Source organism: Protopterus annectens, chromosome 3.part0 (assembly GCF_019279795.1).
Source record: "Protopterus annectens isolate FY-2018-M chromosome 3.part0, PAN1.0, whole genome shotgun sequence".
Taxonomy (NCBI): domain Eukaryota; kingdom Metazoa; phylum Chordata; order Ceratodontiformes; family Protopteridae; genus Protopterus; species Protopterus annectens.
The window spans coordinates 895,311,101-895,334,217 of NC_056731.1; positions in this window are offsets into that span (position 1 = coordinate 895,311,101).

Genomic DNA, 23,117 nt, shown 5'->3' on the forward strand with positions numbered 1-23,117 from the left:
CCCCCTCACCCCCTAAAGGGCCCATCTCTATACCGGAAAAATGCAAAGTTCCTGTAATCACGGCTGCACAGGTAAAAACCTCACTCTCCAAAGCCAAGAACACAGCATCCATGGGACCTGACAACATCCCAGACTGCATTCTACATGAACTACAGAATGAACTGGCACCCCACCTAAGTACCATGTTCAATCATAGCCTCATCTCAGGCATTGTGTCCATTGAATGGCTCACTGTGACAGTTATCCCACTCCACAAAGGGGGAGGCACGACAGACCCCGGGAACTACCGCCCCATTAGCCTGATGAGCCTGGTCTGCAAGGCCATGGAATGTATTATCATGGAACTCATAAACAAAGACATTGGTAATCTCCAAACTCTGGACCCCACACAGTTCGGATTAGTAAAAGGCAAATCATGTCTTCCAAACCTGATAGACTTCTTAGAAACAGTCACCAAAGCCATAGATGAGGATAAGGTGGTTCACACAGCCTATCTAGAGCTTGCCATGGCTTTTGACACTATGCCCCACTCTGGAATTATAGATAAACTCACTGAACTAGGTATAAATCCCTATGTCACTAGATGGGTTGCCAACTGGCACTTCTCTGAAGTACAGGCTAACACAGAAGGTCTTTGGCTAACTAAGTTTGCAGATGACTGCAAACTAGGAGCCATAATCGAAACTCCTAACAATGTGGACATCCTACAAAAGGGCCTCACTGAGACAGATGACTGGTGTCAAAGCCATGGCCTCAGGCTCAATGCCAAAAAGTGCATTGTCATCCCCTTACAGTTGATGTAAAAGATCTGTATACTTGCATTCCACACCTAACAGGAATGGAGTTGGTAGGGTTTATGTTGAGGGAAAATGGTGCATCAGAAGTAGTAATATCCTTAGTCATGGAACTACTTGATATCATCCTGTCTAATAATTTCTTCCTATTCAACAACGTGTAATATTTGCAAAAAGTAGGAGTAGCCATGGGCTCCCCATATGGAGCCAGCATAGCAAACTTAGTCATGGCATACTGGGAGACAGAATTCGTGTTTAAGTAGAAAACAAATAATTCCATTGTTTACTATACACGTTATTTGGATGACATCTTTATTTTATTTAAAGGTGACATGGTTGCTAGTAATAAACTACTGGGCTATTTTAATAAGTCCACTCAGTTTTTACAATTCACATCAACGTTTGACACTGAAGAAATAGTATATCCGGATATATGGCTCTCAAAGAACAGAGTACAAAAATGCTTTGAGGCTAAGATTCACAGGAAGAGTGCGTACTCGAATGCCTTCCTGTATTTCTCTAGGTGTCATCCCCACCACCAGAAGTGGTTAGTGGTCAAAGGCCAATTGGTAAGGGTTGCACAAATAGTGAGCAAAGAGAATGATTTTCTAGAAGAATGCTATTTTTTAAAAAGTATGTTTCTGGGGCGTAAGTACCCTGAAACGTTACTAGATTCACTAATAGAAGAAGTAAAAATCAAGAGATCTAATAAGATTTACAACCCTATACTCAGTGTCAAACAGTTAGTCAGCACTCAAATGTAAAGTGACAATGTGAGTAATTTACCAGTTATGGCTAGTATCAACAGTGAGGGGTCAAAAAATAAACCAGACTTCCATCTAAGCTTTACCACTATGTTTACGGTGGACAGCCAAGCTGTTTTGAGGATTATACAGAACAACTGGGAACTATTTAGAATGAATCCAGTACTATTTAGAAAGTTGTGTGACAGTTCTAAAGTGGTGTTTAGAAGGGGGAAAAATTTAAGGAACTTGCTAGAACAGCAATATAGAACCATTCTCAAAATAATAGGTATGGGCAAATGTGAAGCTTGTAACTTTTGTAAACACATTGAAGTCACCAATAATTTCTGTATAAATGGTGTGCAATTTAAATAAAAAAAAAACAATTCAACTGTAATTCTAGGTACGTGGTGTATTTAGCTAGATGTCAATGCTGTACTGCATTCTATATTGGAAAAACGGAACAGAGACTCTGTGATAGGGTCTACGAACATCAGTACGCAGTATCTAAAGGCAAAACTGGCAACGCACTAGCTAAACACATACAGTTGCACAAAGGCCACAAATATAAATTCATGGCTATAGACAGGTAGCTATAGACATTAGGGGTGGTCCTGTACCCTTATGGTTAGAAGAATTAGAATTGCTGTGGCAAATTAGATTGAACGCTTATAAATACCCTGGTATAAATGAAGTTTGTTCTATCAGCTGTATTTTGAAATTGAAAAGCTTGCAAAGATGAAAATGTTTTATAGTTCTTTAGGTGTGTCTCATTCATAAGAATGATACTTTTTAAGTATTAAGCAAATTTAAATATAACTGTAGAATGTATTTTTTATTCTAATTTGAAAATGATAAGATTTTTTTGATAGGTTTAGGGTTCATGTAAGTTTATACTGTTTGATGTACACTGCTTCACATATTGTAACTTTATAGTAGTGAGTAGCAGTTTTAATGTGTGAGTGTTTCTTTAAAAGTTTCTAAGGTGTGGAGGTTTGTGGTGATAGGTAAAAAGTATCACCTGTTGGTATTTAAATGCATTTTGTTGTATGGTGCATTTGTAATCTGCAGTTTGCTTTGGAAGCAAACAAAAAGTGCTTCATTCTTTTGTATTAAAACAGAACTCAGACTTTTTTCTGCTTGCCGTTCTTGTGTTCGTTTGTAACACTGAAAGTGTGATAAGAGACCTTGGGACACCAGGTGGACAGTAGTCTCTCCTTTGATAATCACATTGCCACAGTAGGCAGGAAATCCTTTTACGTGGCACATCTCATCACAAAAGGTTTCTCATCCACTCATTAGACCCATTATAAAGTATAATGTCCCTTTTGGTATGTACCTCACAAGACATCTACAACAACTGGAAAGGCCGCAGAAAGACCTCACAAAGAGGATTACTGGCCTCAAACAGATGACCTACGCAGACCTTCTCAAAAAACTCCAACTTTACTCCATCGCATATCGCCTACTCAAAGGTGATCTCTGCCTAACATACAAAGCTATTTCAAACCCAGAGCTGTTGGACATGCTCCACTTAAAGAAATCCCAATCCCTCTGACCTACATACTCTAGGGACCTAAACCTTGTCACCACAATAAACAGAACATGCTGGAGGGATAAATTCCTATCCCAGACGCTTCCCATACTCTGGAACAGACTACCTATTTATGTCAAACAGAGCTCCTCATTAGCACTCTTCAAGAAAAATCTTGATGATTGGATGGGAAATAGGAAATTCACCCCAGGGATCACTTCTGTGGCTCTGCTTGTTAGGGGCACAGGAAAATAATTTTCTTGGGTGGCAAAAGCCAGGGTACCTTTTTGGCTAGGCTTACATAGGTCCTAGGGCCAATAGCCTAGTACCTACCTATGAACCTATGAACCTATGAACCTATGAAACTCTGCCATGACTCCTTCCATGATGGGAAAGAGACATTCAGAATATACGGGTAAAGAACATTTCTCCAAAGAAAAGTAAGGCAACAACTCAAAAAAATAATAACAAACTAACTAAATAAATAAATAGACCTTATAGCAGTATCAATACTAATATTTTAAGTCTCGTTGTTTTAAGTTTTCAAACCAAGTTCATAGAGCTTCTTCACGTATTTTGCATCACCACGTTGAAGAATGTTTCTCCATCAGTTCACTTAACTAGCCTGAATAAACTTAAAAAAACTTTTAAAAACCTTCTTAAAGGCATCTTAAGTCTCCTGGTGGGAGGGGGATTAGAAGCATTTTCCTACATCTAAGAGGTATGGTGATATCTTTTGGGATTAACATTGGGACTTTTTCAAACTGAAGACTTTTGGTATGCCATTTGGGAATGGAGTTCTTCTTAGCCTGCTTGTCAGCACATCTTATTTTATTGATACAAGCATTAATGATACATTCTACAGTAGCATATGTCATACAGGAATCATAGTTCAGGATTGTTTCCTCTACCAAGACTGAATGCTGGGGTTTGGTATAATGGGTAAAGTTGTTACTTTACAGTCACAAGGTGTTGGTATAATTAATAAAGTCATTACCTTACAGTCACAAGATTTTGGTATCATGGGTAAAGCCTTCACCTTACAATCACAATGTATTAATATAATGGGTAAAGTCCTTACCTGACAGTTACAAGATATTGGTACAATGGGTAAAGTTTTTACCTGACAGTCAAAAGGTGTTTGTTAAATGGGTAAAGTCATTATCCTACAGTCACAAGGTGTTGGTATAATGGGTAAAGTCATCCCCTTACAGTCACAAGGTGTTGGTATAATTGGTACAGTCGTTACCCTACGGTCACAAGGTGTTAGTATAATAAGTAAAGTTGTTTCCTGACAGTCACAAGGTGTTGGTATAATGGGTAAAGTTTTCATCTTACAGTCACAAGGTGTTGGTAAAATTGGTAAAGCCGTTACCTTACAGTCACAAGGTTTTAGTATAATGGGTAAAGTCTTTACCTTATAGTCAAGTCATAAGGTGTTGGCAAAATAGGTAAAGTCTTCACCTTACAGTCACAAGGTGTTAGTATAATGGGTAAAGTCTTTACCTGACAGTTACAAGATGTTGGTATAATAGGTAAAGTCTTTACCTGACAGTTACAAGGCGTTAGTAAACTGGTAAAATGGTAAAGTCTTTACCTGACAGTCACAAGGTGTTGGTATAATGGGCAAATTACTTTACAGTCACAAGATTTTGGTATAATGGGTACAGTCTTTACCTGACAGTTACAAGATGTTGTTATAATGGGTAAAGTCTTTATCTGACAGCTACTAGGTGTTGTTATAATGGATAAAGCCTTTACCTTACAGTCACAAGGTATTGGTATAATGGGTAAAGTCTTCACCTTACAGTTATAAGGTGTTGGTATAATGGGTAAAGTATTTCCCTTACAGTCACAAGATGGTGTAATTGTTAAAGTCGTTACCCTACGGTCACAAGGTGTTGGTATAATGAGTAAAGTCATTACCTGACAGTCTCAAGGTGTTGGTATAATGGGTAAAGTCGTCACCTTACAGTCATAAGGTGTTGGTATAATGGGTAAAGTCTTCACCTTACAGTCACAAGGTGTTGGTATAATGGGTAAAGTTTTCACCTTACAGTCACAAGGTGTTGGTATAATGGGTAAAGTTTTCACCTTACAGTCACAAGGTGTTGGTATAATGGGTAAAGTCTTTACCTTACAGTCACAAGGTATTGGTATAATGGGTAAAGTCTTCACCTTACGGTTACAAGGTGTTGGTATAATGGGTAAAGTCTGCCCCTTACAGTCACAAGATGTTGGTGTAATTGGTAAAGTTGTTACCCTAAGGTCACAAGGTGTTGGTATAATGAGTAAAGTCATTACCTGAAAGTCACAAGGTGTTGGTATAATGGGTAAAGTCTTCACCTTACAGTCACAAGGTGTTGGTATAATGGGCAAAGTCTTCACCTTACAGTCATAAGGTGTTGGTATAATGAGTAAAGTCATTACCTGACAGTCACAAGGTGTTGGTATAATGGGTAAAGTCTTCACCTTACAGTCACAAGGTGTTGGTATAATGGGTGAAGTCTTCAACTTACAGTCAGAAGGTGTTGGTATAATGGGTAAAGTCTTCACCTTACGGTTACAACGTCTTGGTATAATGGGTAAAGTCTTCCCCTTACAGTCGCAAGATGTTGGCATAATTGGTAATGTCATTACCCTATGGTCACAAGGTGTTGGTATAATGAGTAAAGTCATTACCTGACAGTCACAAGGTGTTGGTATAATGGGTAAAGTCTTCACCTTACTGTCACAAGGTGTTAGTTTAATGAGTAAAGTTGTTTCCCGACAGTCACAAAGTGTTGGTATAATGGGTAAAGTCTTCACCTTGCAGTCACAAGGTGTTGGTGTAATGAGTAAAGTATTCACCTTACAGTCACAAGGTGTTGGTATGATTGGGAAAAGTGTTCACCTTACAGTTACAAGGTGTTGGTATAATGGGTAAAGTCTTTCTCTTACAGTCACAAGGTGCAGAGTTTGCTTCTTACCTGTGAAAGGAAAAATGGCTAAGTTGAAATTGGCCTGTAAGGGCACTTACCTAAGAACATTTTAACTCACATTGCAAGCCAGATCTTCTTGACATAAGAAAGAGGTGAAAAAAGGGAAATAGTCTTTATAAGCAGAAAGAAAAAGCAGTCATGTCATGTTTACAGCACAGAGTTTAATTTCTTTTGGCTTGTTATGAAAAGTTTGTTTTTGATATCTCTTGGCTTTCTTTGAACTTCTGAGTTAAAGTGTTGGCATGCCTCTTTCTATTGCTGCTGTGAGATATCATTCTAGTAGGTGTAGTTAGTTGTTGTTTTATGGCTGAATACATCTGAAATCTTTTTCATCAGACCGGTCATGCTGAGAACAGATGACATAGTTTAGCACATGTTGAGCAGATACTCAGTCCTCAAACATTTCCGTTGTCACATACTGATATTATTAGACACAAGCACCTTTGAAAGTCTTGTCTGGGTATGGTGCTGGAAGGGATGCTTGCTATAATTTTAGGAATTCTAAGCTCAGCCTATGTGATCCTCAGAATGGCAAGATGGTTGTAAAAGAAAGGGAAGTGAAAATTAATTCTGAGGTTGTGGTATGTTGAAGAATCACCTACTCCAAGGTAAAGCAATATTACATTCAGTATACATAGTTAAAAATGTATGTTGCAAGGAGAGTACATCTCATCAGAGAGTACAGAGAGCTTTTGCGGTGAATAAGTAAATTCCAGAATTTGCTGTTTAGGTGAAGGACACATGGTTTATTTTTTCCTGTTATGGGACTTGTAATATCCTGTCTCTTTCCTGAGACAGAGAGTGCACTGGCAGTCCTCTAGGACCATTAAGTATTTGAGAGGCATGGCATCAAATTTTATATAGACTGATTGGGTTAATTTGGTGCCTTTGAGTGAACTTAATGTTTGTCAAAGGCCTGCAAGGCAGTAGTTTGTCCATCAGTCACCAACTTCTCAGATGACCTTATAATGTTGGCATTCTTTTTATCATAATCTTTAATAATGGTGTGGTCAAGAATCTGCTAATTAATGGACTATGTCCTTGCATGGCATATATTTATTGTTCTAAATTGTATTTTGGATAAACAGGCCACGATGAGCATAACTGTTCAGTGGTAGAAAGTCACTAGAGTCCATCTCTCCTAGCTCCTTCATTATGTTACCTTTCCAAAGATAAAGCTCAAATCTGACATAAGAAGACAGATAGTCTTTCCTCTTTAGGTATTGGTCAGACATTTTTCACATTTGTGATGAGCCTTCTTTCACAGCACTATCATTATTAAGTAAAGGGGCATGTGAACTGAAATCAGTGACAGTCTGTTGACTGTGGAAACTGAAACTGAGTATCATGAGACATCTGTTGAAACCATTGGGGATCTCTTTATCTAGTTGTTGACCTTGGTCTTTGTGGTAAAGCAAGCATTATAAAAACATTTGTCTGTAGAAGGCCTTCCTGTCCAAAACAACAAGAAATGCCTACTCTTTTCTCTCACCTGATTTGTATCTTCATTTATCTGATTTAGAGTAGCAACACTAATGTTATACCTTATAAGGTCCTGATGATGATGATGATGGTGATATCAATTGTTTGTTCCTCTTGTTCACTATGCTGCATACTCATCAGAGTACAGATATTCCATGTTGTGAAAAAGGTTCTTCTATGAAAAGTAAAAACACAGCATGTTAATAAACCAAATTGCCAAATACAAGTACCCAAAACACCACAAAAATAGAAATTGAAATTGTAAGCATTTTTTTAGGTGGGGTTTGCCTCACTCTACCCCTCACATCCCTGATTTTATATACAATAACTTAAATGTCACTCAAGCATGAAAAAGAAAGAAATGTCCCCCCAGTAAAGGAAAGAATTTTAGAACACAGACACACACACACACACACACACACACACATACACACACGCACACGCACACACACACACACACACACACACACACACACACACACACACACACACACACACACACACACACACACACACACACACACACACACACACACACACACACACACACACACACAACATACCAGTGGTGATTTCCTATGTAAAACAATTGCAATTTGACCTTTGGCATCTCGTGAGTCAGGTGACTGACATTTGAGGAATGTGACCTTAATGCCATATTTATACCATTAAAAATCATATTTTTTTACTTCAGATTTAATTTTCCTCACTATTCAGAATACCTTATAGATACTAGGTTTGAATTCCATCTGTTTTTGGGTAGTGCATACAAATGAAGTGGTTTTCACAAATGTGCAGTGCTTTTTGAAAAAGTTAAACTATAAATTGTTTTTAAAAATGATTAAAGACACCTTGGATATGAATTTGACTGGTAAGTAGCCCTGAGTGAATAGTTTAAAACAGCTTGATATATAAACATTTTGTTTGCTGTTTTTGAAAGCACATCACAGCAAAATGTTTGAAGCATAGATTTTATTGTTCTCCAATATTAGCCATTATTAAAAAGTTGTGGATTTTTACAGAGTACTAACTGAGCTTGCTTTGTGCATTTTATCAGCTTTAAGCTGACCTCATTTTAATTTGTGAATTTATTCAGATTTAAAAATATTATTTTGCTAGGACTTATAAGTCTGCAAAATGCTTAATAATCTGGTTTAGTGTGAGGAGGGATTTGAATGAATACATTTATATTAACTCATAAGGATAATGATACACTGGTCTTCAGCAGATTCAGGAAGCTACGAGTTTTCTGAGTGTCAGTGTGAATCCCTCAGTGGGGTTATTGAATATTAATTTAGCTTTTTGAATGCAACTGAAAGTACCTACAAAGATAAAACCAAAGGCCTGGTGCACTAAAACATTGCAGATGTATAAAAAAGTAAAACTAGCTCCAAGGGGATTAAAGATTTTGAAATAGCTGGTGTTTCAGTATGTAAGCACAAAGATTAGTGGTGATTGACAAGGTGCGTAACAGCATGTTCTGTTTTGATATGGGATCACAAATCTCATTGAAGCTGAAGTCTCTTTGGCAGAAGAAAATTGTGTAAGTGCCTTTCAAATGCAGAGCTTATGACATTGACTGTAGAACTAATTAAAGAGATGAGTAACTCTGAACACACTTTATAAACATAAACAAAGCACACATTTCAGCATGAGAATAACCAAGACAGTTCAGACGAGTGCTGGAGAAGCACAACACAAAATACTGGCACAAAGTAATCCTGAAACAAATTAAGTCCCTGGTAATCTAAAATCAATTAGTGTCTCAGACATCTAGAAGATGATGAGCAGACCCATCCCTGGACATAGGGGAGGATATTTGCCAATGATGCTCCGTGAGGGGAGGCTTGAACCAGTGAGGGTAGTAGCCATCACATGAGATCAGTGAATGCAGTGGAGCACCTGGGAAAGTAGGCAGTGCATAATAATAATACAAAAAATCCCCTCTATATGGAATGTAGATGGTCTAGACCCCCAGGATGCCCTTAGTTTGTAAATCTGGGGGCATTTGTAGTTACTGGTAGACCTGGCATGGACATTGGACATGGGATTGCAGTGCTTTAAGAATGATTGGAAGGGCACAAAAAAAAAGTAATTCTAGAATAAAAAGTTGCAACTGCTCAGACAGAGAGAGTAGTGGAGATCATGTGTATACAATGATTTTTCCCACTGAGAATACAGACATGTCTGTCTTGTTTGTATTATAGAGTAAGTGTAGCTGAGGGGCAGAAATTATAAATGCATACAAACTCAATCCAAGGAAAGGAAAACATATCAGAACAAGAGAAAATAAATTACTGTATTGTTGAAAAGTGAATTCTGTAATTAACCCCTTGAGTTATTCCTTATCTGTTGCTAATGAAAAATGTTTGCTACCTAAGAGAGTATGATCTATTCCAATAGCATATCCAAATACTTTTGAAATATTATTTCATATAAAATATTTTTCAGACTTTTGAATCATTTTTAAACATGAAGAATGATGATGTTATACAAGGGAATGAAACCAATGTGAACTGTAGAAAATATTCAGCATTAAATTCACAATTTTAAAGAAATGAGAAAAAAACGTGTTTTACATAACATTATTTACACACACTGAACAGGGGGCCTATGAAATATCAAGAAAAATAATGTTTCTTTTTTTGTTAAAGAATGACACAGAAAATGCAATATATCCAAAATATCACAGAATTCTTATTAGAGATGTATAGACAACCTGGGAATTGTTGATATGTATAACATGGTTATATTATAAATTCATAAAAAGCAAACTGAAGTTTTTCTCACAATGGTTTGTAAGAACATTAATATTACAAATAAGAGAAAACAGTATGCCTATCTTTATTAGATGGAATAGGAGACACCATCCTTCTATTTGCTACACATCAATGTTTATTAGACTTTGGAAAAAATCTCAAGGAGTCAAATAAGAGCATCTATAGTCTCCCTAACAAAGTCTGTATCACTTCAGTTAGGTTGATATCTGGTAGAAATGATTGATTTAGCGAGATCATATATTACAGATTCAGTTTAAGTGTTTAAAACTCTGGGTGATATACCAAAAAAACAAAACATAAAAAAAAAACAATGGCCTCCTGTGATTTTTTTTGATGTAACTTTTTTTATATACCTAGTTTCCCTACACTGCATGATCCAAGTCATTTACACATTCAATGTTCAGTGTTTTAAATACAAGGTCAACATCTTGTCACCACTTCAAAAAGCTTGCTATAAAATGTGGTTGGAAAGAATGTATGGGAAAATATACAGTAATTTCTTCTGAGGAAAACAAACACTTTCAATGAAAGAAGTTTGGAACAATACCTACCTTCTATCTCCTTACTCTCCCTTCTTCACTCACTTCCTTACATCTATCAATTTCTCTTTCATGGCTTTCTCTCTAAATATACCATAAGCCTGCTTTTCTCTCACTTTGCATTGCAATTCCCATTTTTGTAGGTTCATAGGTTCATAGGTAGGTACTAAGCTATCAGCCCAAGGGCCTAAGTAAGCCTAGCCAACAAGGTTCCCTGGGTTATGCTACCCAAGAAAGTTAATTTCCTGTGCCCCTGTCGAGCAAAGCCACAGAAGTGATCCCCGGGGTGTATTTCCTATTTCCCATCCACTCATTAAGATTTTTCTTGAAGAGTGCTAATGAGGAACTTTGCTTGACATAGATGGGTAGCTTGTTCAAGAGTATAGGAAGTCTCTGGGACAGGAATCTATCCCTCCAGCATGTCCTGTTTATTGTGGTGATAAGGTTTACGTCCCTAGACTGTGTAGCTCAGAGGGATTGGGATTTCTTAAGGTGTAGCATGTCCAACAGCTCTGGGTTTAACATAGCTTTATATGATAGGCAGAGATCTCCTTGGAGTAGGCAATATGCTACAGAGTAAAGCTGGAGTTTTTTGAGATGGTCAGTGTAGGGCAGCAATCCTCTTTGTGAGGTACTTCTGTGGCCTTTCCAGCTGCTGCAGATGTCTTGTGAGGTAGATTCCAAAAGGGGCATTGTACTCAATAATGGGGGTCTATATTGCAAGCGTGAATGCTTGGGTTGTCGAATACGGCATGATCGACACTGATTAAGTGAACCATGAGTACACCGAATGCTGGAAACCATGAAATTTGAAATCCCAATTCAAATTAGTTGGCCCTTCTGCAGTATAGCTCCATAAGGTAAGTGTGCAATAGTTACGGACCTTAGAGTTAGGGTGCGGGTTAAGGTAAGTGCATAGATAGTAATGTATGTAAGGGTTAGAAGTAAGGTTTTGTTAAGTGTATGTGTGTGGATTATTTATTTTGTTTGGGTGTAGCGTATTAAGGTAAGTGTGCAATAGTTGCAGACATTAGGGTTAGGGTCCGGGTTAAGGTAAGTGCATAGAAAGTAATGTATGTAAGGGTTAGTGTAGGTTTACAAGTAGGGTTTAGGTTAGTGTATATATGTGGTTTATTTATTTTGTTTGGGTGGGTAATATGTAGCGAGCCGTGTAGTGGGAAGTATGTTTTGTTTTCATTAGTGGGTGGAACAGTGTTGGCCAAACAAAGCAATTTGGTGATGTGTATTTCTGCGTTGTGAGGTTTCACTGAACTGTGCATTCGCTTAATAGGTGTCGATAATATTATATTCGACAACCTAAGCATTCATGCTTATAATATAGACCCCTATAATGGGTCTAATGAGTTCCAACAAGTGTGGTCTGCAAGGCCATGGAATGTATCATCATGGAACTCATAAACAAAGACATTGGTAACTTCCAAACTCTGGACTCCACCCAGTTTGGGTTTGTGAAAGGCCTTCTTTGAGGCAGTCACCAAAGCCGTAGACAAGGGTAAGGTAGTTCACACAGCCTATCTTGTCCTTGCCAAGGCTTTCGACACCATCCCCCATTCTGGAATTATAATTGAACTCACTAAACTAGGCATAAATCCCTACATCACAAGATGGGCTGCCAACTGTATCACTGACAGAACCCACACTGTGAAAGTTGCAGACTCCAAATCTGACTTCAAACCAGTGACAAGTGGAGTACCACAGGGTACAGTCCTGGGACCTCTCCTGTTTGGTATCTACTTCTCTGAAGTACAGGCTAACACAGAAGGCCTCTGGCTAACGAAGTTCGCAGATGACTGCAAACTAGGAGCCATAGTCGAGTCCCAAAATGATGTGGACATCCTACAGAAGGGCCTCACTGAGTCAGATGCCTGGTGTCAAAGCCATGGTCTCAAGCTCAATGCCAAAAAGTGCATTGTCATCCCCTTTGGTAAAAACCCTGTACCCATGAGCTACCACATAGGTGGTAATCTACTTAACACCAAAAGTGTGATAAGAGGCCTTGGGATGCAGGTGGATAGTAGTCGCTCCTTTGATAATCAGATCACCACAGTAGAAGGAAATCCTTCTACGTGGCACACCTCATCACAAAAGGTTTCTCATCCAGGAGAGAAGAGGTCATTGTTCCCCTCTACTCGTCACTCATTAGACCCATTATAGAGTACAACTCCCCTTTTGGTATGTACCTCAAAAGACCTCTACAACAGTTGGAGAGGCCACATAAATACCTCACAAAGAGGATTACTGGCCTCCAACAGATGCCTTACACAGATTGTCTCAAATAACTCCAGTTTTACTCTGTCACATATCACCTACTCAGAGGTGATCTCTGCCTAACATACAAAGCTATGTCAAACCCAGAGCTGTTGGACATGCTCCATTTAAAGAAATCCCAATCCCTCCAAGCTACATGCTCTAGGGACCTAAACCTTGTTGCCACAATAAACAGAACATGCTGGAGGGATAGATTCCTGTCCCAGAGACTTCCCATACTCTGAAACAAACTACCTATCAATATCAAACAAAGCTCCTCATTAACAATCTTCAAGAAAAATCTTGATGATTGGATGGGAAATAGGAAATTCACCCCGGGGATCACCCCTGTGGCTCTGCTCAACAGGGGCACAGGAAAATAATTTTCTTGGGTGGAGAAAGCCAGGGTACCTTTTTGGCTAGGCTTGTATAGGCCCTAGGGCTGATAGCCTAGTACCTGCCTATGAACCTATGAACCTATACAGAGAGAGACACAGGTGGACACAGACAGAGTGAGTCACACACACAAATACCCTGAATAATATACAGTGATGTCCTGCTGTGGACAGTGGCATACCAGTCGTAAACAATTGCATATGCCAGCAGAAAATGTGTGCCCCAATGTTAAACAGTACTGAGGTTGGGTTTATAATATCACATCACCTGCGTGTGTGTGTGTGTGTGTGTGTGTGTGTGTGTGTGTGTGTGTGTGTGTGTGTGTGTGTGTGTCCATAGGTCTAAGTAGATCTGCTGCTTTCTTTAACCTTAGAAGTACCATTAGACAGTGATCACCCCTATAAGCTCTGTAGTGCATGTGATAACTGTGTAACACTATAGTACAAATAATTAGATAGTTAGGGATTCAAATCTCAATAATGCCAACTGTGTGTGTGCATGTATGACAGTTGTGCATGCAAGAATGAGGGAGTGTGTGTTTATTTGTTTGTTTATTTGTTTGTTTGTTTGTTTGTAGGTGAAACACTTTTAGACCATTCCCACCCACAACACTTCCCAGTGGCCCACTTTATCAGTTCTGCTGATGTCATTCCCCTTATTAGCCCCTTTGGCCAGTTGTCAGCCCAGTAAGCTCCGTAGTGTATGTGATAACTGCATAACAATATAGCACAAATTACTAGCTAGACAGGGGTTCTAATCTCTGATCTGGCAAATGAGTGTGTGTGTGTGTGTGTGTGTGTGTGTGTGTGTGTATGTTTGGAAGAAGAAGTATTTTGACAAGTTTCCCAACCACTGGCCTACGTTATCATGCCTGCTGATGTCATTCTCCTTATTAGTACCTTTGGCCAGTTGTCAGCCCAGTAAGCTCTATAGCACATGTGATAACTGTGTAACACTATAGTAGAAATAACTACATAGGCAGGGGGTCTACCCTCAGATCTTACAAATGTGTGTGTGGGTGTATAAATGTGTGTGTAAATGTGTATGTTTGTAGGAAGAAGAATTTTGAGAAGTTTCCCACCCACTGGCCTACTTTATCACTCCTGTGGATGTCATTCCCCTTATCAGCACCTTTGGCCAGTTGTCACCCCAGTAAGCTCTGTAGCATATGTGATAACTGTGTAACACTATAGTACAAATAACTAGATAGGCAGTGGTTCAACTCTCAGAGCTGGCACATGTGTGTGTTGGTGTATAACTGTGTGTGTAAGTGTGTCAGTGTGTGTATTTTTAGGAAGAAGTATTTTGAAAAGTTTCACACCCACTGGCCTACTTTATCAGTCATGCTGATGTCACTCCCCTTACAGGTTCATAGGTGTGTACTAGGCTAATGGCTCTGGAGCTTTTACAGGCCTAGCCCATAGAAGTATCCTGCCATTGTGCCACCTAACGTTAGTTCCCAGTGCCTCCATCAAGTAGAGCTACTGGAGTGATCCTTCGGGTAAACTTTCTATTACCCATCCACTCAAGATCTCTCTGGAACAGGGTCATCAAGGTGCTTTGCTAAACATGCATGGGAAGTCTATTCCAGGACATATGCAGTCTCTGGGTGACAAACCTGTCCCTCCAGAATGTTGTGTTGATTTTGGTAATGAGGTCAAGGTCCCTGCAGTTTGTGGTGCAGAGGGAATGGGATGTCTTTAGATTTAGCATTTGTAAAAGAGCTGGGTCAGACATCGTTTTGCAAGTCAAGCAGAGATCACCTCTAAGTAGGTGATATGATACAGAGAATAGCTGGAGTCCTTTGAGTCTGTCTGTGTAGGGCATGTGTTTAATGCCTAGGATCCTCTTTGTGAGGTACTTCTGTGGTCTCACCAGCTGTTGCAGGTGTCTAGTGAGGTACATGTAAAATGGGCCATTATACTTGATGATTGGTCTAATGAGAGAAGGGTACACAGAGATGATGACCTCCTTCTTCCACGATGCAAAACCCTTGGTAATGAGATGTGCCACATATAAGGATTTCCTAACCACAGTGGCAATGTAGAAGGATTTCCTAACCACAGTGGCAATGTGGTGGTTAAAGGAGAGGTTGCTGTCAACCTGTGTCCCCAGATCTCTTATAACGCCTACAGTGTTCAGTGGGTTCTCATCAATGTGGTACTTAGTGGGAACTATGTTTTTAGCAAAGGGGCCTGATGATGCATTTTGTGGTGTTAAGCTTCAAGCCATGGTTTCCACACCAGTCAGTGGTCTCAGTGAGGGCTTTCTGTAGGATGTCTGTATCACTTGTGGAGTTAATGAGAGCTCCCAGCTTGCAGTTGTCTGTGAACCTGGTCAGCCAGAGTCTCTTTGTGTTGGCCTGGACTTCTGAGAAGTACATGCTGAACAGGAGAGTACCCAGGAGTGATCCCTGTGGGTGTCCACTTGCGACTGGTTGGCAGTCTGATTTGGAGCTCACTACTTTCATGCTGTATGTTCTATCTGTGAGCCAATTTGCAACCCTCTTAATGATATAGGGGTTGCTGCCTAGTTTGGTGGATTCATCAATAATTCCTGACTGAGGAATGGTATCAAGAGCCCTGGCCAGATTGATGTAGGCTGTATGCAGTTTCTTACTTTCATACACAGCCCTGGTGACTGACTCAAAGAAGTCAACCAGGTTGAGCAGGCATGATCTTGCATTCACAAAGCCAAACTGTGTGGGGTCCAGAGTTAGGAGACTACCTATATGTTTGTCGATCAAGTCCCTGATGATGTGCTCAATAGCTGTACATATCAGACTCATCAGGCTAATGGGCTGATAATTCCCAGGGTCTCTATTTGTTATACCTTTATGGAGAGGGATGACTGTAACAGTTCACCATTTGGGAAGGACAAAGCCTGAGGTGAGACTGTGACTGAACAAGGCACACAGATGTGGTGCCAGGTATCTTTGAAGTTTATGTAGAACACAGCCAGGGATAATGTTGGGTCCCATGTAACCTGGGTGGCAGTAATCCTGGGTGCCTGGCATTCTGATTGTTTCCTTTAGGGGAGAGAGGGGTAAGGCTGGCTCAGAATGTGTTGGCAAGAATATTGGCTATAACTGTTAGCTCAGTATAGGAGGTAGCATTGTGTAGTAACTCAGAGCATGTCTGGGTATTGCCATGGTGGTTCCTGATATAACTGTCAAAGGCTTTGTGATTGTTGTCAGTGTCTGCTGCAATTCTGCCATCATAGATGGCTTTAAATGATTTCATGAGGGATCTCAAGTTATTCTTGAGGCTAATAAGGGAGTTTTACCACTCTTGGGACTCCACCTTTTTCTGCAACAGTTCTTTCCTTCTGTTGTACAGGTTATCAATGGCAGGGGACCACCAGATTGGCCTCCAGTGTTTGGAGGAGAGTGTCATGGTTCTGTTGGGTATGGCTATTTCCATGCATTGATGTACATGTTTGTACAATGCATTTGGGTATGATTCAGCAGTCATGCAGGTATTTTCCATTGGCATGGGTGCTGTGACATTATCCACCTCTGTTTTTAGGAGTCAAACATCAGCTTTGGAGAAGTCTTTCAAGGTGGTTACCTTTGTGGGGGGTGTGGGTGAGATGTGGATTTCCATGGTGATGACTGTATGGTTGGATCTTTTCAGGTAGGGATTGACTACTGTTGTCAAGCAATGGTCCCATATGTCTGTAATCAACACAGGTCAAGGATGTTGCCTCCTCTACTGGGTGTCAGAATGATCTGGGCCAGGGCATTGGAAATGATGAATTCCAGGAAGAGTTGGACCACTGCATTGGTTCTTGAGTATTATTCCCAGTTGATGGAGGGGTAGTTGAAGTCTCCTAGTATGAGTGTTGGGTTGGACGTTGATAGATTCCAGGGTGTTGAGGAAAGTGGATTGAGAGTCTACAGACATGGATGGAGACCTATAGCAGGCTATGACCTGGATTGCACTATTATCCAATATCAGTTGTACCTGAAGTATCTCAGATGCATTATGCTGGGATGCTAGTTTGGAGGTGTGCATATCCTTTATTAATATGGAGACACCACCACCTTTGCAGCTGTGGTCCATGTTTTTGGGCTGACAGGTGAGGAATGAATTATAGCCTGGTAGTGCAGGGGTGCGGTATGCTGCTTTGAACCAGGTCTCTGTTACAGCACAAATGTTAATGTTCTCCATTTTGAGGAGTGCTTTGAGTGGCTGCATCTCGAGATTTAGATGTCTAGTATTGAGCAGCATGACCCTCAGATTGCATATATGTATAGCTGTTACGGTGGTACTTTGATTTGGAACACCACTTAAAAAGGGGTGATAGATGCAGGCCATCTCTGGCAAGCCATCACAGTCTGTCAATCATGTCATCCCAAGCAGACAGATACTGGATCCCCTTAGAATGACAGCAGACACTTAGGCCAATTGTTGAAGTCAATCATTTGTTGTTTGTACTGCGGTATCATTCTGGGTGACAGTAGTATACTTCTCAGGGCTGATGTTATACCAGCCTGGCCCACATAATCTGAGAGCTCCACCATGTCTCTTTGCATGTAGTCCAGGGAGGTGCGTCTCAGGTCATTCACACACACATGGACAATGACAGAGTGATACTTGTAGTTGTTGTGGCGTGACCTGACTGTGTGTGTTATGTGTTGGATTCTGGCACCTGATAGACAGCTGACTGTTACCTTCTCCATGTTCAACCTACTGAGTGTGACATCTGTGTGCCTCATTATTGAGTCACCTATGATTATTGTATTAGGCAATGTGGTTAGCCTTAGGGGCTTAGGTTGAGGGCACACTGTGCAGGTGAGATATGTGTCCTGTGGTTTGTGCTGTGTTGTGGTGGTCGAGTGGGTCTCTGCTGTTTGGGTAAATATCAATTGAATGCCTCTGTGAAGGTGGGTGTGTGGCTTTTGTTTGTATGTCAGAGCTGTAATAGTGGGTGTTCTGGAGGGGTATGTGTTCCATCTGGTGTGGTGCAGGTCTTTGCTGGAATGCGCATATCTTCCAATTTGGTGATATAGCGGTATCTCTCACAAGTCTGAGTGCTGGACATGTAGAGGAGAGGGTTGTCTGTGTACATGAGGCAGTTTCAACAGTGCCTCAGAATGCCCAAGTGCACCAGGTTAATGGGCGAAAGCACAGAGAACTGCGCTTTAATCATGCCAGGAGGGGTGGTCATAACTACTAAGTACTGGAGCTAATTTCATGAGGAATGACTACTGCTGATGGCTCTCAGGTGTGCTAGAACAATTGATACAAAAACTGTTGAAATGCAAAGCTATTAGGCCATTTGAAGTGCAGGAGAGAAGAACTAGCAAGCTCTAAGGGAAAAACTGCAGGCAGACTTTCTGGCACCTGTAATAGTTTACCTCAGCTGTGCAGTTATCAGCACCTTTGGCCAGTTGTCAGGACAGTAGCAGGTGTGATAACTGTGTAACACTATAGTACAAATAACTAGATAGGCAGGGGTTCTAATCTCAATACTGGCAAGTAAGTGTGTGTGTTTATATGAGAATCATATACTGTGGGTGTTATACCATTTTGAATTGTGTACTCCCTTGTAATCTTCCCATTGACGTACTTTACTAGCCCTGCCGATGTCATTCACCTTAGAAGTACCTTGGGACTAGTTAAAATTATATAAGCTCCGTGGCACATCTGATAACTGAGTAACATTATAGTAGTAGTAACTAGATAGGTAGAGGTTCTAATTTCAATACTGGCAACTGTGTGTGTGTTTGAGTGAAGACCATATCCTGCCTGGCTGATACCATTTTGATGTGTGTACCATCCACGCCTGTTTACCACCTCCTGATGGCATTACTTTGTATAGTGTGGTAATGGCACCTGCCTCACATGCAGCATGCTAAACCATTCTGCAGGCCATACCAGTCCTGTACAGATATGTATGAAATATCCAGATGTTTGCAACCTTTATGTGGTCTGTGTCCCTTAACAATGCCCATGCATGTAATATTTTTGCCAAATCTGCCACAGTGAGTGTAGTAACACACATGCCAGCATAAGGTATCATACCTGACTGGAACATCATGCTGATAGAACATCTGCTACATTATCACTTGTCCTGGCTTGTAGGAGCAATCCATGACTCCACATGCTATTTCTGGTGGGTTAACTCACCATCCATGAAGGCATTCAGAACATTACATGTTGTAAGAGGTAGTGTGTTATGTCCCATACATATAATCTATGTGGGGCATATCATATGTATGTAGTACAACAGTACATCAAAGTGGGAATGTAGATTTACTAATCTGTCTACTGCCAACTGTGTTTGTGTTACTGTATGCACATCCCATGTGTCAGTCCTTACTTTGTGTATTCAAAGGATATACCATTTTGTCTCCCTGTTCCACCCAGTGAACTCAGGAATACATACCACAAACCTGTCATACACAGTATCATGCATACTATCAACTGCATCAGAGTTGAGTATATGGGAAAGAAATGGCAGGGGCAACAGGTGTTGACAGGTGAATCTGTTGAAGTTAATGTAATTTCTATGCTTGTGAGGGACATGCTGAGAGTACTTCAGTAACTTGTTCTGTATGTATAACCCTGTGGTACTACACAACACTGAGGTGACATGTCTGAAGGCTACCTGCCTGTGACAAGGGGTATGTATTCAAGGTCACATTGTCTGACAACAGTGTCCCTCACACACTGTTGCATGCAAAAACACCTGGTACATGTACATATAAAGCTGTACCTTGCCTATGACATGGTCAGTGTATTCCCACTCTGCCATACTCCCTCTTGGGAATGTCTGCAGGGCCACAGCCTGCAGACACACAGACACCTGGAAAACAAACAGAATAAAGCATGTCAGACTACATTCAGTCAGTGGTACTAACAGCAACAATGCATCATGGCTAATAAGGTACATACACCTGTATGTGTACCCATAACAAATTCAAACAGACAGCACCTTACATAGTATTACATAGCTACACTGTACTATATTTACCCTGTTCATCAGACCCATATTAGCATGTCCCTGCATCAATGTTATGGATGACAGGGATGTGGCACAGTTATCATATGGACAGGGTGTGGTGTGGGTTTGGCAGAGGCCTAGACTGGGCCATACGGTTTGCATCATGTGTGTGTGTTTAAAAGGGGTATCCAATAGATGGGCTGTGCAGAGGTGATGTGTGCGTCTGGAGGTGAGTTTCCTGTGATACTTGTCTATGCACACAGTCACGCCATGTGGCTGCCCTACACAGGGGTATGTTAGACAGCTACGGACCGTACATGGCAAGGTGTCCAGTTTACCATCTCCGGCCATGGACTCGGGAACTGGTCCTTCCAAGGATATCACTGACACCACCAGGCCCAAGGCCAGCTGCAGTACTGCTTCATAATAGTAACTGCTGTCTGCTGGATACATGCCTCTGATGGGATCAGCCAGGACCAAGTGCCCATGGCCTGCTCTGGTGTGATGTGGACAGCAACCCCCTTCAGTAGTGCTGGTGTCACTGTCACTATGGGAGTGTGAAGATGCATGGCCTTGTAGACTCTCAGCTGTTGTTCATGCTGACCTACGTCCACATGGCCAGTGCCAATCTCCCACCACATGCTCTAGCACAGACATGCTACGGTTGAAGATTGCCAAGGTCTCACCCCACCATCTATCCATGACCTGAATATTTTGACGTGTGGCCTCAACAAGTCCATGTATGTCACCACGTAAATCAGGAAGAGTTGCATCCACCACCCTGAGTATTTGTCTGGTGTGGCATTCACTACGTACCTGTGCATCCATGACAGCCTGAAACATACATCTGGTGACACCTACTGTGGCACTTGTGACAGTGGCTTGATGAACAGCAGCCCTAATGTGAGCACCCCTGTCCATCCACCTGTGTGGGACCTTGCCTGCACTCTGGCTATGGACAGTGTCTACACTCATACCTGCCATAGTCACCACACTAGCCTGTTCCATGCCACTACCTTCCAACTGTCCATCATCTGTAGCCACTGGTGAAGGGGTATGTGTGGTCATTTTCACTGTGTGCGGAGAAGGTGTGGACAAGAGTGAGATGCCAACCAATGGCACAGTTTCCACCCCTAACAACCCCACATGTGCCTCACTATTCCTATCATCATTGTCAGAGTCTGCAGAGACAATATCAGTTTCCAAGCGAGAGGGATCCCAAACCCCATCACCACCTGTGAGGGAAAGACAACATATGTACATTAATATCTGCACTTTGAGGTTGGCTGGTAGACACACACACACACACACACACACACACACACACACATACACACTTACAGGTGAGGTGGCACAAATCTGTTATACAGACCTCAGATTACCCAAATGGTGACATGCATCACACACACACACACACACACACACACACACACACACACACACACACACACACACTTACAGGTGAGGTGGCACAAATCTGTTATACAGACCTCAGATTACCCAAACGGTGACATGCATGACACACGGCCCTCAACATCATGCATTGCAGTCAGTTTTACTACATGTAACTAACAATATAGACCTCTGGGATACATCAGTAGTGTAAAAGGTGATGTCCTTTCCTCAGCAAAGACTGCACCCATGTACACATCATTGCTGTTCACCTGTATAGCACAGTGGTAGCTACTACAGAACATACCTCACAACTGTACAGATCCTCACAGGATGTGTAGCTGTCTGGCTCTTATGTTTGCGCTGTTTCTCATATCCTCTGTGTTTGCCTGATACATAACTGGGATGATCTGAGGAGCGATGTCACTGATTAGTGACATACATTTGAGTTTCAGACCTCCAAACCAGCAGTAAATGTGTGGTCACACAAATCATGTTACACCACCAACCTTCTAAGCTTACAGTGGATATGATAAGTGTACACAACCCTGTAAACATGCCATGTTCTTGCAATATATAAGATTAGACTGCAATAAAGCATTCCAATATGTTACACACCTTTCATGTGACATATAACCTGTGCAGTCCAATTGATAAACAAACAAACAAATGTGTTACGTGTAAAATCTAATGAATTAAATATGTACTTAAAAAAATGTAAAAAATCAAAAAAAATTTAAAAAACAGATTTAATCAAATTGGAAACTTGCTACAACAAAATAGCCTGTTTTGCAGCCAACCTTCCCCACCAAACCTACAATTCTATTGCTCTACATAAATTAAATTGGCTCGAGCTACCTAACCTTCTTTATCTCTACCAACATAAATTCACACGCAATATCTTCTTCCATCCTGACATTTGCCCATTCCTCAAGGAACTTGTTCCCTACTCATGCCTACAAAGTCTAAGATCTGCAGACAGAAACTTTCTCACAGTAAACAAAGCTAACAACACTCATGGTAAAGCCCTATTCTCAAATCAAATAGCCAAATTATGGAACTCTCTACCCCACACCCTCCAAAGCACACCTGAATCTACCAGTTTCAAACAACTACTATTTGAACATCTATCCAAGAACTGGCATTGCTCCTGCACCAAACCTGACTGACAAGATATCTATAACTCTCAACACACTGTCCACTCCTTATCTCCCTCTCCTCAGTGTTTATTACTACTCAAAAATAAAGAAAGTAAAT